Below are 16,233 nucleotides of genomic sequence, written 5' to 3'. Positions count from 1 at the left end.
CATGCCGCAGAGCAACTAAGCCTGTGTGCCACAAATACTGAGCCTGTGCTCTAGAGCCCATGTGCCACAACTACTGAGCCCACATGCCTAGAGACCCTGCTCCACAACAAAAGAAGCCACCGCTCGCCGCAACTAGAGAAAGCCCACGCACAGCAATGAAGACCCAACACAGCCAAAAATAAATTAAATAAATAAATTTATTTTTAAAAAAGCTAAAACTATAAATAATCAGGAAGAAAACATAGGAGAAAATCATAGCCACATAAAAATAGGCCGAGATTTCTTAGGATACAAAAAGCACAAACCATAAAAGAAAAATATGGAAAAATTGGACATCATCAAAATTTAGATCTACTCTTCCAAAGATACTGTAAAAATAATGAAAGGCAAACCACATCATGGGAGAAAGTATTCTCAACACAAAAATCTGACCATGGTCTTGTATCTAGAATGTATAAAGAACTCTTACAACACAATGAGTAGAAGACCCAAATTAAAATGGACAAAAGATTTCAATAGATATTTCACCAAAAAAAGATAAATGAATGGCTAATATGCACATGAAAAGATGTTCAATATCACAGTCATTAGAGAAATACAAATTAAAGCCACAATACGATAACATTATACACCTATTAGAATAGCTGAAATCTTAAAAATTGATGCTACCAAGTGTTGAAGAGGATTTAGAGCAAATAGAACTCTCAACTTTGCTAGTGGGAATGTAAAATGCCACAACCACTTTATCAACCAACTATCTCATTTTTATAAATCTGCATTAGAAGAATCCTAATGTGAAATAAAATTATAGCATTTTAGAAGTGGAAGATGCTTTAGAAATCATCTAGTACAATATCTTCATTTTAAAATAAAGAAAATAGTGAACAGAGAAGTTAGATGACTTGTTCAAGGTCTTATAATTATTAATTGAAAGTAACAGTTATAAAGTTAAATATCAAGTTCCGCAGATCCCATTACAAGCTACTGTAGAATTTCAAAAGACTTCCTGGTGGCCTTTATCTCTGTATAAAAGGAGGACAAGTTGCCAGCAATCTGCATTTGGCACATGTATCTGACTTTCCTGGAAAATGTCAAACAATTATTTCTCACCTGTTCAAGAAAGTCTTTTGTTTATTCTGTACAAGAATAAAGACCATAATGTATGTGTTATAACAGCAATACTCTGATTTCTTTCCAAATGTAAATTTAAAGGTCAGATTCTAAGCCAGGATACACTATTTGTACAATTTTGCTTTTCCATTTCCAAGTACATACAACATCAATATAAACATTCACTGTGATAATACAGTTCGTAATATTTTTAGTCTCTCACAATGTTTTGTTTTGTTTTTCTAAGTCTGTGAGATAATAGAAAAACATATATATTGGTCTCTGGCACTGGCTCCTGACACAGGGCTCCTGAAACGCTTGTAATTTCCTAAGTGATAAGAGCACTAGGAGCATCTTTTGTTCTAATATTTGGTCTTTGACCCCAGTTCCTGACACAGGGCTCCTGAAACCCTTGTAATTTTCTGGGTGATAGAAGTGTCTTTTGTTCTAGTGAGGCAAATTTGGGCAGGCTTCTGGATGACTTCTGAAGAGAGCTGTTCACCAGAAAGAACAAGCCATATTAGAAGCTTGGAATTTTCAGCCCCATCCCCCAAGCTCCCCTACTCCCCATTCTCTTGAGAAGGCAAAAGGGCTGAAAATGGAGTTAATGATCCATTTTGCCTACATGATGAAGCCTCCATAAAATCACAATACTACAGGGTTCAGAGGGCCTCCAAGTTGGTGAACACATCCACACAGGGAAGGTGAGGCACCCCAATTCCATGGGGACAGAAGTTCCTGTGCTGGGGACCTTCCCAGACCTTGCCCTATGTATTTCTTCATCTGACTGTTCATCTGTATACTTTATCATATCCTTTAATAAACTGGTAAACATAAGTGTTTCCCTGAGTTCTGTGAGCCACTATAGCAATTTAATCAAACATGAGGAGAAGGTGATGAGAACCTCTGATTTGTAGCAAAGTCAGACAGAAGTTGTGCATAACCTGAGGACCTACTACTTGTGATTGGCATATGAAGTGGGTTGGGAGCAGTCTTGTGGGACTGAGCCCTTAACGTGTGGGATCTGATACCATCGCCAGACAGACAGTGTGAGAATTGAAGTAGGACATCCAGCTGGTGTTGCAGAGAATTGCTTGGTGTGGGGAAAAACCTCACATACATGTGATGACCAGAAGTGTCAGAAGTGAAGTATTCTGTATGAGGAGTAGAGGAGACACATAGGAAGAAAGAACAGCATTGCTTTTCTAATATGAAGTCGAGAAGTAAAATACATGCAAACACACGCTCATTTGCACTAGATCACGTGTAAAGAATTACAATTTAATTTACAATTCTGCCTAAGGGAAGAAAAAACTCAAAATGAAAAAATTCAAAATACTAGCATTTCTAAGATATACAAATACTTAGTTTGGTTGGAGTAAAATATAGGTAAAAGTTAGTACTTTCACTTAGTACAATATAGGTAAAAGTTAGTACTTTCACTTAATACAACCCCTAAATGCAAAGCAAATACATAAACATGAAATAGACCAAAACAAAGATTATGTTCCACCTCTATAATTTACAAGAGTAACACTGTTTCTTCATTTTAAAGTCTACAATAGTTTCTCATTATAAATGAAAACAATCTTTTACCAATTTCATGTTTAAGATTTAATTTCAGTCTCTCGTACATTTTTTTCTCTTACCGCTGAATTCCCCTTCTTTTATCCTTTCAGGTGTTGCCAATCCTCTGGTTTCCAGATTATTCTTTGTTTCATAAAAATTTCCTATCCAAGAAACTTTTATATCAATAATAAGAAACTGTTAGGTTCTTTCACAAATGGAGCCTCATTCAGTTTACTTTCAAAAACGTCATGAATCAGTCAACAAATTACTACCCATGTTCCATTAAAGACCCCGATTACTAAGCTCTGTAAACCCACTTGGAGTTCAGTGAGGCTCTCAGATTTATAGCAGTGTCAAAGAGACAGGATGCTTAGATGTTCCACTTCCACCTTAACAGCTAAGACCTGAAAATGTATTCTTCCTGATCACTAGAGTATTTCATTCAGAGTGCTTTCCTTGGTTTTCGTTTGTTCTGGTTTTTCTAAAAAGGCATTTATTATTTTATTTACTTTAAAAAGTAGTATATTATTAGTGAGAAAAAATTAATAAACTTAAAAATTATATTAATAAGTAAGAATTTGAACCATAATCTCACCACTCAAAGACATCTAATGATATTTTGATATAGATTCTGTCAATTTTTCTTAAGTTTTTTGGAAATCCCTAAACTCAAGAACATTAGCAGCAAAGGTAAAATAAAGTACCTAGACCATTTCATATTCCCACTGAAAGGATTTCAACAACTTTTGGGGATTCTTAGTTATATAGAAACTAGTCTTGTAATCACAAAGTTCCAAATTCTCCTAAAAAATAATAGATCTTTCTTGAGGGGAAAAAATGGATTTAAAAAATACAATAAAGTACCAAGAATATAACAAACATCCATGATTCTACCACCCAGAACTAACAAGTGTCCATCTTGTCACATTTGCTTACCTTTCCTTTTTTAAAGGAATAAAACACAACAGTTAAAGTCCCCTTTAAGCCAAACTCTAAGTCCTATTCCTTTTCCCCTCCCCTATTATCATGCATTTGGAGTATGTATTTCAGTACATTTTTTAAATTTTATACACCTATATAGAAATATCCGTAAGCCTAAATATTTTAATATACATACATGGTATCATAATGTATACATTATTCAGCATCTTCCTTACTTTATTCAGCATTGTTTTGCCATCTACATTGATATACAGACCTAGTTCATTGCTTTTAATAATTCTATATTGTTCCAACAAATAAGCAGACCTTCTATTTACCCATTCTCCTACTGATGAACATTTAAGATCCTTTCTTTTCCTTTTAAAGATTTATTTAAAAGTTTTCTTAAAAATTTTCAACAAGTAGCTCCTAAATATTATATAAGCTACAAATATTTCAAGCCATTTTGCTAAAATTTAATATTGTATATGATTTCTCAGGTCTCTTCCAATTCTAATACACACACACAATTTTATTAAAGTAATTTCAATTTTTTCATCTAAAAGTGTCTCAATTTTTAAATTGTAAACTTTGAGTATACATATAGTAATACATAACATATATAATCATTAACTATTGTAAAATTATTAGTGTATAATTATTGCATAATAATAATAATGTATAATTATAATTTTGTGTATGTCTGTGTATACTATAATCATATTTATTCGATACAGTCACACTGCTAGTGCTTCTAAAAGTCCTTTGCACAGGAATATTCCAGGATTTGGTTAGTCACTATAAAAGATCTTGTACTTGCTTTCCAATCATTATTTTTCTCCTGAATTGTTAGATAAGTTTGATATTTACAAAGTTGAATTTTATTATTTTTAAATTCCTTCTCACCTCTTGAAAGAAAAATGTACAACAAAAACTTCTTTCATCTAATAAGCTCCATTCATTTGGATTTGATGATGACTTGGTTAGAATTGTGTGCAAAAAATATTAGTAAGCTTATTAAGAGTTCAAAAAAATTCTCAGTAATTATTTATTACCCTTAAGGGGGAAAAAAACGGTTTTTCAAACATGCTAGAAGGTATAATTTAAGTACATTTGATATGCTAATTACATATCCCTCATTTCCATTAAAGTCGCTCCCTAAGATCCTTTCCTTTACAATGCTTTGTCAGCCAATTCTGAGTTACTTTACAGGCCTTAAACATTTAAAAAATATACATTACATAAAGTATATGTATCATTAATGCACACTACTACTACTTCCACCCTTATATTAATCAGGGTTAGTGAAAAATTAGTTGTTTATACCATCATTATTGCACTAGATATGCATTAACTAAGTTCTGAAATATTCAAAACACTATATACTAATAATTTCTATTTATCTTTTCAAACAGAGATAGGTACTTGTAGGTATATCTGAAAATCAGTCTGGCTACATTATATCCAATAGGTTACATGTATAATCTTTAGGTCTGTGTATGAAGCCCATTATTCTACTGAGACAATAATATCTGTATTTTGCTGTTATGTCTTCAGCCACTAAAAGTTCCACAAAACTAAATCTTTAGTCAATGTCTTTAAATTGTAATAACATTTATATAGAGAGATTGGCTCAAGATGGTGGAGTAGAAAGCCATGTGCTCACCTCCTCCTGCAAGAGCAACAAAAATGACAACTAACTGCTGAACAACCATCAACAGGAAGACACTGGAACCCACCAAAAAAGATACCTCACATCCAAAGACAAAGGAGAAGCCACAGTGAGATGGTAGAAGGGGTACAATCACAATAAAATCAAATCCCATACCGGCCGGGTGGGCGACCCACAAACTGGAGAACAAGTATACCACAGAAGTTCTCCCACTGGAGTGAAAGTTTTGAGGCCCGCTTCAGGCTTCCCAGCCTGAGGGTCTGGCAACAGGAGTAGGAATCCCCAGAAACTCTGACTTTGAAGGCCAGCAGGATTTGATTGCAGGACTTCCACAGGACTGGGGGAAACAGAGACACCACTGTTGGAAGGCACACACAAAGTCTTGTGTGCACCAGGACCCAGGGAAAAGGAGGAGTGACCCCATAGGAGACTGAACCAAATCTACCTGCTAGTGTTGGAGGGTCTCCTGCAGAGGCGGCGGGCAGCTGAGGCTCACCGTGGGGACAAGGGCACTGTCAGCAGCAGTTCTGGGAAATATTCATTGGCATGAGCCCTCCCAGAGAGCACCATTAGCCCTGCCATACAGCCTGTAGGCTCCAGTGCTGGGTTGCCTCAGGCCAAACAACTAACAGGGAAGGAACACAGCCTCACCCATCAGCAGACAAGTGGATTAAAGTTTTACTGAGCACGGCCCTGCCCACCAGAGCAAGACCCAGTCCCTCTTAGATAGCCTCATCCACCAAAGGGCAGACAGCAGAAGCAAGAAGAACTACAATCGTGCAGCCAGCAGAATGAAAACCACAATCACAGAAAGTCAGACAAAATGAAAAGGCAGAAGATTATGTCCCAGATGAAGGAACAAGATAAAACCCCAGAAAAACAACTAAATAAGGTGGAGCTAGGCAACCTTCCAGAAAACGTATACAGAATAATGATAGTGAAGGTGATCCAGGATCTGGGGAAAAGAATGGAGGCAAAGATTGAGTAGATGCAAGAAATGTTTAACAAAGACTTAGAAGAACTGAAGAACAAACAAACAGAGATGAACAATACAATAACTGAAATGAAAAATACACTAGAAGCAATCAATAGCAGAATAACTGAGGCAGAAGAATGGATAAATGACTTGGAAGACAGAATGGTGGAAATCACTGCCACAGAACAGAATAAAGAAAAAAGAATGAAAAGAAATGAAGACAGACTAAGAGACCTCTGGGACAACATTAAACACATCAACATTCGCATTATAGGGGTCCCAGAATGAGAAGCAAGAGAGAAAGGACCCGAGAAAATATCTGAAGAGATAATAGCTGAAAACTTCCCTAACATGGGAAAGGAAACAGTCAACCAACTCCAGGAAGCACAGAGAGTCCCAGGCAGGATAAACCCAAGGAGAAACAAACACACAGAGACACACAGTAATCAAACTGACAAAACTTAAAGACAAAAAAAATATTAAAAGCAATAAGGGAAAAATGACAAATAACATATAAGGGAACTCCCATAAGGTTATCAGCTGATTTCTCAGCAGAGACTCTGCAAGCCAGAAGGGAGTGGCATGGTATATTTAAAGTGATGAAAGGGAAGAAACTACAACCAAGAATAATCCACCCAGCAAGGCTCTCATTCAGATTTGACAGAGAAATCAAAAGCTTTACAAACAAGCAAAAGCTAAGAGAATTCAGCATCACCAGACCAGCTTTGCAACAAATGCTAAAGGAAGTCCTTTAGGCAGGAAAGAGACTAGCAACTTAAAAAAAAAAATTTATACAGATTTTTAAAGACTACTAAGTACCTAAGTAATTCTGCAAATCAATTTTCCTTCTATCATAAAAAGGTTAAATTTCTAACTTAAGGTTTTTAGAGTGAGCTATATTTACATTTTCTAAACATTAGTTCTGAAATATACTCCCTAAGTATAATATTATAATCTATTTCAGGTTAATGACACAATAGAGTACATATGAAAACACACACATTTTAAAGTGCTATACAAATATAAATTCACATTACACTAGTCAGAAACAGCTATTGGTATAAAAACAAACCCTTTAAAATTTTTCCAAGTAAATGCACAGAAAAAGTAATGCTGACCTCAGCTGCAATTTTTTGTTCATTATCTTCCAGGATGCCAAAACTTTAAAACTGCAACCTATAACTGTGTGCTAAATAATGACAAAATTCATCATAACTGGCTTTACTTCTGACACTGGCATTTATATATCTTCTTGCCAAACTATCTCAGAAGTAGAGACAGTATTCACCAAAAGTAGCAACAATATGTTGTACTTGAAGTCCACAATAATCCTGTGGAAAACCCAAAATCTTATTTATAAAAGTGAAAGAAATATGAATTAAAGGTACTTTACATTATTGACATAGTCAATTTTGTTTCTACGATAAAAATAATAACCTCCACTAAGTTAGTGAACTTAAGTTCACTCTTAAGTGCTTAAGAAAAGCAAAATCCTGCTCGATAACACTTAACAACTGACTCTTTACATTCTATGGTTCCTATTACATTCTAAGTTAAACAACTTTTCATTGTTTCTCCTTCCTTTTCTTCCTCAAGCTGTCAGGTATCTGTTTACATAAGACGATATCACTTGTATGTAAGTTAGAGTACTGTCAATTTTTAACTTGTTCTTTTACAGACTGCAGAATTTCCACTCCTACATTCAGATAAAATCAATAGTACTCAAATATTTCTTCAACTTAACATAAAACCTATTTGCATTCCAATTTTTAGATTATAAATTTTTCAGTATTATTGTACTCTTTACATAATGTCAATGACTGGGAAAACATAAAGACCTAATAAATATAGCCCTAAGATCCCCTTCTAATGTGAGGTGCCATGTAAAAACGTACTCCTTTCTCACCCTCTCATTTCCCCACCCCTGTGCCATTCTGCTCTACCACTTTCTGCTATGGTCACTTCCCACCACTTACAACTAAAGGCTGATGTTAAAGGTATTCTACAAAGAACAGAGACTACTGCACAATCCAGGTAGGATCTGTAGGGTAGCAAAACTTGTCATGCCAAAATATCTCTTTGGCATGTGGGTTATTTCAAGCTGGAAACAGTGAAGGCCCTAAAGACTCAGCAAGATCTTTGACCTTTCCCCTAACTGATAAAAAAAAAAAAAAATTAGATAGAGGGCCTGTTCCCACAGTATCACCAGAGATATCTGCAAAGAATTAAGAATATGGGCTATGTGTGGTGGAGGGAAACTCTAGGCAGAGCCTAGAGATCAGAGTCCATTCTGTGTCCCATTGTCTCTGCATGGCCCAGCAAATATTTATTTATCAAACTTTTGCTTTTACATCTCCGTGTTAATTGCTTCCCCCCCCCCCCCGCCGCCTTTGAAGCCTCAAACCACTACTCCCAACATCCTCTCTTGTCTTTAGCTGCAGATGGTATGTAAGGTGAGGGTTTCAGCCATTTTGACAAGTTACTCAGTTTTCCTGGGTCTCTCCCATGTATACGTGTTATTAAACTCTTGTGTGATTTTTCTCCTCAATCTGTCTCATGTCAATTTAATTCTTAGACGGGCCAGAAGAACGTAGAAGAGTAGAGGAAAAATTCCTCCTCCATGATAGGTCCACAGGCACTAATCATTAGTAAAGTTTCAAGACTCAGGAGATGCACTCAGAAGTAGAAAATAAAGGTATCACACAATTCACCATCAATATTTAAATACTAACTATGGTCAGGAACTACGATGAGCACTGGATACACAACGATGAACAAAACAAATATAATCTGTTTCTTCATAGAGCTTATCCTCTAGCACAGAAGACACATATTATTCAAATAATTTAAGAAACAGTATAAGGGTGTAAACTGCTATGACATGGTGTATAATAGGAAAATATCATAGGGAAATTATGGTCCTTGTATTATTGCTGTATCAACTTGGTTAAACTCAAACACATTTCCGCAAATCCCCTTCTCTATATGGTGCCAGGTCAGAATTGGCTAAACACAAAACCTGCACAAGATCTGGAAGGCAGAAGTGAAGCAACAGCCATTACTCCAGACGATTCTCAGTTAAATGTGGTGAAACAGAAGCAAAGGTGCCGGCAGGTTCCAGTTATCCTCCCTTCCCTGCTTTAGGTCAACTCTTCCCAACTGCTGATGACCCTACTGAGCAACAGGTCCTAATCCTTAAAACCTGTAAATGTTACCTTATTCGGAAAAGGGAATTTTGCAGATTAAATTAAATTAAGGATCTTGAGATGGGAAAATTATTCTGCATTAGCTAAGTGAGGCCTAAACGCCAACGTAAGTGTCCTCATAAGAGATAGAAGAGGAAAATACAGATACTCAAGAGAAGAAGGCAATGTAAAGATGGAGCAAAAAGAGATTTGAAGATGCTGGGCTTGAAGACTGGAGTGATGCACCCACAAACCAAGGAATGTTGGCAGCCACCAAAGCTGGATGAAAAAAGGAACAGATTCTCTCCTAGAGCCTCCGGAGGGAGCATAGTCCCTCTGACACTTTGATATCAGCCCAATGATACTGATTTTTGATTTTGGATCTGATTGGAGCCATGGACAGCTACAAATTTTGAAGAGTTTTGGATACTACCCTGAATAATTTTAAATTTATTCTGGATTCAATAGAGAGTCACCGAGTATTTCTGAGGGAAAAGAATACACAAGACCTCTGACTTTAAAAAGCAGTATGGGGGGGAGTTATTGGAAGAGAGACAGGCTGAGGGCAGCAAGTCTAGCCACTGCTATAGCGCAAGTAAGAGGAAAGAGAAGCCACGTTCAGCACAGGAATGAAAAGGGGAAGAAGCAAATTGAGATGCTGAAAAAGCAGAATCAATACTTGGGAGGAAAGTTAGGACCAGAAATGTAAATTTAGAAGTCATGCCTTTAAAGGAAACAACCTGAGTTTACCAGTGAAAATGAGTAAGCGCACGAAGTGAGAAACTGTACCAAAATTTCATCTTTAACTACCAAAGTTGAACGTTGATCGAAAACAAAAAACTTAATTCTGGTTCCATTTTCAAATACTACATGTAATAGAACATAACAAAAGATTCAGTCTTCTACCATAAAGTAATGACACGTGTTTTACTAAGCAAGGCCCAGTACTACATTTAATATTATTATTCTTTAATTCATTTGAACCAGCGTTCCCCGGAGTTTAGTTGGTTTAAATAAATGTTAATTAGGGCTTCCCTGGTGGCGCAGTGGTTGAGAATCTGCCTGCCAATGCAGGGGACACGAGTTCGAGCCCTGGTCTGGGAAGATCCCACATGCCGTGGAGCAGCTGGGCCCGTGATCCACATCTACTGAGCACGTCTGGAGCCTGTGCTCCGCAACAAGAGAGGCCGCGACAGTGAGAGGCCTGTGCACCGCGATGAAGAGTGGTCCCCACTTGCCACAACTAGAGAAAGCCCTCGCACAGAAACGAAGACCCAACACAGCTAAAAATAAATTAGTTAATTAATTAAAAAAAAAAAGAAATGTTAAAAAAAAAAGTTAATTAAAATGCTCCCTTCCTAAACACTCAGAACCCTCTCCCAACACACACACCTGTTCTGATAGGAATCCCACCTGGCCTCAGACAGCCCTTGCCTATGTATTAGCCTTACCAAGGACTGCTTTTCCATTTTTTGAAGCCCCTGCGGCTTCTTCAGCGCAGGGTCCCCGTCTGGTGGCTCGGTACCTGCCACAGGGCCACACACCGAGCAGGAGCTCCGGGGCAGTTCGCTGACGTAATGACCGCCAGCTTTGCCCGCCGGCCGCGGCTCCCCACGCCCCAGCCTCTAAGGTACACACTGCGGTTTTCATTCGCTTGACACACCCCTTTCCCCGGGCCCTTTTTTCCTCCTCCACCAAGCACATTCCTCATATATTCCCTCGGAATTAACAACGTGTCACTTCATCCACTCCCACCCCTACTTAGCTAGTACTTAAGGTCTTCCACACCGTCCCCTTCACTCAGACGGATTTCACATCACTGCCCTGGCCGGAGCCGCGGTCACCGGCCTCCCCGTGCCCGCAGCCGCCAGGAGCGCGCCAGACTCACCTCCCACGCCGCTCGGCCGGCTGCGCGCACTGGGGGCGGCGGCTCAGCTCCGCCGGGCCCCCCAGGCTGCGGCGCCCGCCGGGTCCCCCGCAACACCTGAAGCGCAGCGGCGCCCGCTACCGCCGCCGTCGCTCGCTACCGCCGCCGTCGCTACCGCCGGCACGGTGCGGCCCAGGCGTTTCCGGGTTCCCACGGTCCAGTCCCCCAAATGCTCCGGCTTCCTCCTCGGCCCGGGTGAATACCGTTCCCGGCTCCGCTCTGGTGGCCGCAGCTCGGCACTGGCCGGCTCCATCCCGAAGGCGAGGCACCCGGGAGGCCCCGCGGGCGACCCCCGGTGCCGGCTTCACTGTCGTGTCACCGCCCGGGGCAGTGCCTCTTGCTGGGTGTGTCCTGAGGGGACCTGGCGGACGGAGTAACTCCAGCGGCGGGCCTCTGCCGGGCTGCCCGGTGGCGGAGGGCGCCAGGGTGTCAAACTTCTTTTGGGGCAAAGGACCCGGAGAGGGAGTGAGGAGGTGGATTCGGGAAGGAAACAAACCCGCTTCTAAAAATGACTGTCACTGACAGTGAAAACCAACGAGATTCGCTGTGGCGCAGGCTGCCACCCAGTCATCTGGAAAGCTTGTTCGGTTGGAAACAACCAATTCTCCCACCCTGGCTTAAGACCCTGAGGCTGAGCCGCGCCCAAAGCAGCGCCGCCAAATAGTAGATAGAGTAGGATTGTCCCTTTCCTCTTAACACAATGCCGCTATGAATTAAGCCTGTGTCTCTTTATATTGCAAATGATTAAAACTACGTCCAAGAAAGAACGGAGAGAGAGCAGTAAAATAAAATTAAATAACTGTGTTAGAGTAGAATAACTGGCTTTAAAATGTTCTGTAATATGATCTTGAGAAATTCCCTGGATGGTGGAATATATATCAGATCTTAAGGTTTGTCCATATATTTTGGAAGTAAAATGTGCCTGGTGCATAATAATAATAGCTAGGCACTATTCTAAGATTAAGAGATAGATAGATAGATATAGATAATATATAATGAATATATATTTATTTTTAAAATAGTAGTAATTATGTGTGGTTGTAAGGGGAAAAAAAGATTTAAAATATTTTTAAATACACCAGCAGGAAAAGTATACCTTATGACATAAGTACAGCTTTTTAGAGAAAAGAAAGACCTTTTAGTCTGTTCAAGAAGCTTTAAAATGAAAAAAAGAGACATGGAGGCACTTATTAATTACAAAACAGTAACATGTGCTTTGGCATCTTGGAAAATGACCAAAACTCTAGACAAACAAAAACAACAATGAAAATAGAGGGTTAAATATATGAGACCCACAATTGATGTAAAGATATGAGTCCCAAAACTGATGACCAAAAGAAAGTAATACTTTCCTTAACCTCTCCTAGCTTTACAATCTATGCTCTAACAACACTGAACACCTTTGAGTTTCCCCGTATATACCATTCATAGTACCTTTTCCTATTCCTCATGCTGTTCACTGTATGTAGAATATGTTTCCACTGCTCCTGCCTATATATATATATATATATATATATATATATATATATATTTTTTTTTTTTTTTTTTTTTTTTTTTTGCGGTACGCGGGCCTCTCACTGTTGTGGCCTCCCCCGGTGCGGAGCACAGGCTCCGGACGCGCAGGCTCAGCGGCCATGGCTCACAGGCCCAGCCGCTCCGCGGCATGTGGGATCTTCCCGGACTGGGGCACGAACCCGTGTCCCCTGCATCGTCAGGCGGACTCTCAACCACTGCGCCAAGAAGGAAGCCCCTGCCTATATTTTTTTTAAGTTAGCCCCATTCATCTTTTAATTCTCTGTTCAGATATTATCACAAACTTCAAGCCTTTTCTTGCTTCCTTCCTCCCAGGGGTCTGAACTCCTTCTCTGTGGTTCCATAACATCTTGAGGCATCTTGTGCATATCAAAATATTTTACTTCACTGTATTGTGATCTGATTTATATATATCCTTTCTGCCCAACACTCTCCTTGAGGTCAGTGCTATCCTATTTATCTCCGGATCTCCAGCACCTAGCACAGTGCTTAGCACATAGTAGAAACTTAACACATATTTCCTGAACAGACCTGAACTGGTTGGTAATGATGGTGAAGACAAGCCAGGCAGTACAAAAGCTCACCAGGGAAGAGTATCCAGCAGAGCCTAAACTGCAAGTCTAGGCATCCAACACATTTAAAGATTCAAGTCAGCACCGAAGGCCTGAAGCTCTTTTAGTAATAATAATCCAATATGGATTGTACCTTTGAGTAGTTTGCCTGTATCAATCTCATTTAACCCTCACAACAGCCCTATAAAGTAGACATTAGTACCTGTATTTTACAGAAGGAGAACCTGAGGCTTACAGACATTAAGTAATTACTGAAGCTCCCATATCTACTGAAAGGTGAACTGGGATTCAAATTCTAATTTGTCTGCCTTTAAGTCCATGCTTTAAAACAGTACACTTAGCTGTCATAGGAAGAAAAACTGGAACAGAAAAAGATTAGCACAGTATAGAAAAAAGGTGGCAGACAGCAAAAGTAGCAATAGGGGTAGAAATATCAATGAAGAACAGAGATGGCTGTGAAGGAAGAGAGAAAAACAGCAATCTGGGGGCACAGGGGCAGTGGACTGGCTTTGGTTTTTCTATGATAACAGATCTGAAAGGCAAAATTTTGACACCCTAAAGACAGACAAATTAGAATAACGTATCAGTCTAAGGGCAGCCAGAGCCAAACAGGACTATGTATCTCACTGGTACTTGATTAGGGCTGCCAGATAAAATACAGAACACATAGTTTAACTTGAATTCCAAATAAACAATGAATAATTGTTTAGTATATGCAATATGTGGTGTATAATGTGGAAAGGGAATGTTGCCTGCCATTCCAGTAAACAAAGAGTGTTGCCCGCCAGTTCCAGTTGTACAAGGATCAAGCCAACAGCCAATGCGGAGCTCCCCACCCCTAGCACCCTGAGGGGAATTCAGGATGGAGAAACATAGGAAGCAGTCTAGGCTTCTGGATACTGGCCTTAAATAGTTGAGATGTATATCTAAGGAATAATTTCAATGCATTGGTCCATAGAGAGAAAAGCACTAACATAATTAACTTTAGATGTCTGTTTTTTTGTGATTAGCAGTAATCTTTTGATGTTAGACTGCATGTTTTGTTTTGTTTTGTTTTCATCAGAAACTTCCTATATATCCTGGCTCCTCCCTTAACTCTTCAGAGCAGTTCCCCAGAGCTATCTGAAGAGGCTGTCTCCCAGGCTACAGTCCTCAGTAAGATCCACAAATAAAACTGAACTTGCAACTTTTAGGTTGTGCAAGTGACAATACTTAAGCTAAAAAGAATTTATTGTTTATCAGAAATTCAAAATTTAACTGGGTATCCTATATTTTTATTTTCTAAATCTGGCAAACCTATTGAAAGCATGAGTGCATTATAATATTGCACAATAACTGCAGTTTCCAAGAGTGGCCCAGAGAAATTAAGACTAAATTAAATTATTTGTGGTGCAGATGATACTGCAAGCATTATGCACACAAAGTGACATTCCCCAGATCTGTATCTTCAGGCAGAGTCAAGGCTGATAGTTTATAATCTTTAATGGCTTAAGACTCCATAGGAAAAAAAGAAAAGATAACAAGAAAGAAAGAGAGCAGGGACTATGGCAATTTATATTTTTAAAGAATTGCTTACCAAAACAGCTAAAATACAAAAAATTTCAGTGCTTAGGGAATTAAGCCTCAGGTTTCCAGGTGTCACTTATACTTTGTTTCTATGCTATTATAGTTCTTAAAATTATTGAATTGAAAGTATAGCTCACAAACAGGAAAAAACAGTTGTTCTCTCAAGCTACCATATTAGCTGAATCTGGCATGTTCTTGTTAGTTCTTCAGGGCAAAGAACCTATGTGGAAAGAATAGACAAAGGTTATTTGCTTGTCCATCATTTACCTCTAAGAGAAGTTGAATGAGGTCACTTCCATATCACCAATAGCTCAATAGCCATGTGATTCTTTTGCTTCGTGATAGATCTGTAGAGTTTAACACTCTGTAGAACAGCTATTTGACAGGTTTGAAAGGAACTTACTTTTTATTTCCTTCTTTTCCAAGGAGGGCTTCTGCTTGGCTTTTCCTGTTATAACAGACTTACTTTTGTCTGGGGGGAGTGGATCAAGGGGTGTTTTAATGGAAGTGATGCCATTTGCTCTATCTATATATTCAGAAACTGGGGAAATTAACCTGGATGATTGCTGCCCCATGGAGCTTGTTGATTCTGCTCAAAGCATCAGTTATAACCTGATGTTCTTTTAAGTCTCTGGTAGATAAATTTGGTGGTCTGGGCATCAAGGAATTGGTTTTATCTCAGAGTCAGTGGATTCTCTTTTACCTGTCATAGTTACCTGACAAAATCACCACAGATCCTTTTGTGGAAGTCTAGGAGAAAGGTACATAGTATGTACGGTGCTATTAAAGCCGGTCAGGGGCCTCTTAAGTCTGAGAACGGATGAGGAGGTGCAACTGAGTGAAGTTTGGCCTCTATATAGTCCTAGAGTACATTTGATTATACAGTTCATATGCACTTGGATTATGCTGTTCACAAATACTTCCTGCTCTCTACCTTCAGGACACATGGTAGGTTGTGCTTTCTGACTCTCTTATAGTTGAATGGGACCACATGACTAGTTCTGGCCATAGGGGAACAAAATTTACCACCCCAAAATTTCTCTTTGGCATGTGGATAATTTTGAGTTGAAAACAATCATGGCCCAAAAGACTCAGGAAGAAACTTTGACTTACCCCCTAGCTGCCTGAAGAATGTAGATAGAGGACTGTAGTATGAACTAGGCGTGTAGACAGGGAGGAAACTAGCAAAGTCTATTTGTTAA

This window comes from Hyperoodon ampullatus (genome assembly GCF_949752795.1).
Source record: "Hyperoodon ampullatus genome assembly, chromosome: 2".
In the NCBI taxonomy this organism is placed as follows: Eukaryota; Metazoa; Chordata; class Mammalia; order Artiodactyla; family Ziphiidae; genus Hyperoodon; species Hyperoodon ampullatus.
Note: the sequence above shows the minus strand (reverse complement) of the source record.